This window comes from Pygoscelis adeliae, unplaced genomic scaffold (genome assembly GCF_000699105.1).
Source record: "Pygoscelis adeliae isolate BGI_AS28 unplaced genomic scaffold, ASM69910v1 Scaffold124, whole genome shotgun sequence".
Classification (NCBI taxonomy): Eukaryota; Metazoa; Chordata; class Aves; order Sphenisciformes; family Spheniscidae; genus Pygoscelis; species Pygoscelis adeliae.
In genome coordinates, this window is record NW_008824791.1 from 5,589,553 (window position 1) to 5,593,561 (window position 4,009).

A 4,009-nucleotide genomic window follows, 5' to 3' on the forward strand; every position below is an offset into this window, starting at 1 on the left:
GCCCAGGCGTGCCCCGCTGCCGGGGCGGGGGCTCCGGTTCCTGGCGAGCGGGCGTGACCCCGGTCCTGACAGTGCAGCAGGTCTCCTTCGGCACGAATGGCCTGGGACGGCTAGAACAATTTTAAAATTGCCTCGTTTCTCCTACGTATTTCCAGAACCCCCTGTTTGTATACTACATGATTTCTCGCCTTCAGATACACTAATTTTTATTTTCAAAGCCCGCTTAATAAATGCAACCGAGCCTGAGCTTTGCAGCCGCTCAGACCTGCCTGAGCCAAGGCACCTCTTGAGCAGAGGGGTGAGCTGCCACCCTGCTTGTCTGTTTTGGGCTCTGGTTTCCCCGGGTGTGCAGGAGGGTGACTGCAAGGAGGCCATGGCTTTGCGCTTGCTCCCGCATGGACGCTGCAGCTGCCCATACCCAGTGGAGCGGGGGCACGGGCTGCCGGCTGCACCCTTCACGAAGCGTCCGGTGGCTGAGGCAAAGCTGCTCTGCCCCTTGAGAGCTACCCACCAAACAGGAGCCGAATCAGCCCTCGGTGAAAGCCTGCTCTGCTGCTCTGTGTTTTCTCCTTCTCTCTGACATTTCTTTCATCTGTGCCGTGTTTCCTTCAATGCACATTGATCTATAATGCATCTCTCCTCCTTTGGTTTTCCTTGTGCAGCGAAGGATGAGAGAAGGCAGAACACGTTATCATTTCATAGCCTTCCTCGTTCCCCTGAAGGATCTCTAAATGAGCTCTTTTGTCCGGTAACACAAAATAAGTCAAACCTTCTACTGCAATAACTCTTACCCTTCATTAACAGTATGCATCGTGTTGTGGGTAAGAACTGTCAGAACGTGGGGTGGGGTGAGTAGAAGGGATGGCTTAGAGAAGTGTTACTTGATTTATTTTCTGTTGAATCTAGACTGCTTCATTTTATTTCATTTTTTTCCTGTCTTGTTTGCAGGTTTAGAGCTTGGAGGGTATTTCAGTTGCTTTTTGTTATTCTTCTCCAGTCAAAGAAAAAAGAGAAGCGGCAGAGTAAATTGGTTATGAAGTGCTTTAACACCATGTTCAGTGCGCTGGAGACACAGGTGAAGGCCAGGCTGGCAGGGGCTGGAGAAGGGGAGACTGGCATACACCAGGGTATTTAACAAGGAGAGGCAGGAAACGTGGCAGTGGTTTGACTTTGTGTAACTTGTATTTGTGGAACATAAAGCAAGCTGAGCATATATCCCTGGCCATGTCTAAAGCGAGGGACAAGTCTCCATTCAGCACTCTTCCAGTGCTCAAGGTGGCTTTTGAGAGGGGGAGAGGGCAGAGTTGAAATGTAGATAAGATTTTAAAAGATGTGCTCTGATGCTACTCAAATTTTTTCTCTGCTGTTTGTAGCCTTTAAAATCTCAGTACTTACAATTCCCCAGTCTCACTGGCTGTGCGTGCCTGCTGCTGACCAGTATTGTCACACTAGTCTTTGAGAAGGATCCAGCGTGCTCAGATATAGAGTGCTGTACTGACCCTGTGTAGGATGGAGGTGGGCGAAACAACCTCCTCTCCCTCTCTGTGTTCAGCTCCTGGGAGGTGCCAGGCAGCTTCAAAGTGAACTGGCACTTTGGTTAGTCGGATCTGAGCTGTGGTGAGTTCAAGCAAGTTTATTCCAAGGCTGCCTGGCTCTATAAGGACAAAACTGCTCAGTCTTTGTCTCTCCCTGTTCTCCTCCTCCTTCCCCTTTTCTGATTTTCTGTGCTCCACAGCTCTCGTTTTCTTCCCTCAGACTGTAGTATGTGATTCCTCATGCCGTTCAACAAAGGGATGCTCAAAATCCTGCACCTGGGGAGGGACAACCCCATGCACTAGTATATGCTGGGGGCTGACAAGCTGGAAAGCAGTTTGGCAAAAAAGGACCTGGGGGCATCCTTGTGGACAGAAAGCTGAACGTGAGCCAACAAAAATGTGCACTTGCGGCAAAGAAGGCCAATGGTGTCCTGGGCTGCATTAGGAGGAGTGTTGCCAGCAGGTCGAGGGAGGTGATGCTTCCCCTCTGCTCAGCGCTGGTGAGGCCACAGCTGGAGTGCTGGGTATAGTTCTGGGCTCTTCAGTATAAGAGAGACAGGAACATACCGGGGAGAGTCCAGTGAAGGGCCACTAAGATGATGAAGGGACCGGAGCATCTCTCCTATAAGGAATGGCTGAGAGAGCTGGGACTGTTCAGCCTGGAGAAGAGAAGGCTCAGGGAAAACTTACCAACGTATAAAACGCCTGAAAGGAAGGTGCAGAGAAGATGGAGCTGGGCTCTTTTCAGTGGGGCCTAGTGACAGGACAAGAAGCCGTGGGCCTGAAACACAGGAGACTCCATCTGAATGTAAGGAACACTTTCTTACTGTGAGGGTGACCGAGCACTGGCACAGGTTGCCCAGAGGGGTGGTGGAGTCTCTGTTCTTGGAGGTATTAAAAAGCCATTTGGACTTGGTCCTGGGCAGCCTGCTGTAGGTGGCCCTGCTTGAGCAGGGGGGGGTTGGACGAGATGACCTCCAGAGGTCCCTTCCGACCTCAACCATTCTGTGATTCTGTGATTCTGTGATTCTTGCACTAGCTTTGGAAACACCCTTTGTTTCCTTCTCTTGTTTTGTATACTGAATGAAAAACTCTTGTTTTGACCTCACCCAGGTTGAGGTGCTGGGTGCTGACTTCCCTTGGCTTCTGGTTTTCTACCTGTAAAAGGGAGATAAGGCCTCCTACCTACCTCAGGTTAGTTAATTCATATTTCTTCCACACTTTGAAAACAAGACGGGATAAATACTTGTCAAAATGCAAAAGACATCTAACCTTGCAATGAGCAAGGTTAGAAACAGTCCAATGGTAATATAACTTACATTTATGTGTGTGAAAATTAAGGTCATGCTTACCTGTTATAGACATATCCTGCTTGGAAACCTGTTTTAGGTTCAAAATGACCGCAGTTTACTTGTTGTCAAAGTGGACGTGGAATAAAAATTCACAACCTGAAAACCCTTAACCTGCATTTTTATCATCTTAAATGCCAATATTTTTGCATTTACCCAAGCTGAATGTTGACCTCAATCTTCAGAGCTGAACTTTATGATGATAGGGCATGCAAACCCTGTACTGACCAGCACAGAGCTGATGAGGTAGTTCAACACTGTCTTGCTAAACATGCCAGAAGGACTGAAAGAGCCCAGCTCAGTTAGGATAGACAATAAGCTGCAGGAACTGATTAAGGGATGGTTAATATCTGGTTGAACTCCCCTTGCCGGGGAAGATGGGCCAGATGCTGGATTGCTCTTTGTTTTGTTACTAGTTAGTACTGACTAAGCTTGCTGCTGGTGGCATTCTCCTTGAAGAGATAGCTTTTTGCATCTGGTTGGGGAGCAGTGCTGGCCTGTGTTGAGCCCAACTGGTCATGAGTCAGTTCAGGCTGCCTCCTAGCTACCTCCAAAATAATAGATGGATGTGAAAGATTTTGACTATTTTTGCTGTGGATAAAGACACAGCTTTGCTCCTGCTGGTTAGTGGTGTGTGTTTGTGGAGCAACTATCTTCTAGCGACTGCCAGACTAGAAATGACTGGTATGCAAACTGGCTGATTTCTTATTTCATGGCTGTGGACTATTTTATGCAGCTTTGTACTATGAAATATGGGAAACCAGGCTTAGCCAAAAGTGAGTTGCTTAGCAGACGCTTGCTGTCATACAAATTAGCCACAGCTTTTGCATCTTGGAGTGCTGCCAGCAGAGAGCTAGCTATTGCATTAAATGTCTACTACCAGTCATGATCTAAATGGAAAGCAAGGATTAATCGCTCTTCTAGCATTATCTTAGCAGTTAGTGCTTTTTGTGGCGTTAAACATGGTTTTCATCTTTAAACCCAAACCATAAAACACTGCTCTGAGTTTCAAATCAATGAGTGTACGGGAAGAACAGGAAAAGGTTTAATTTAGTGAGAGAAAGTATCATGCATGTATAGGAACTATCTTACTTTAAAGTGGAAAGGGAGGCTAATTTTGTTAGT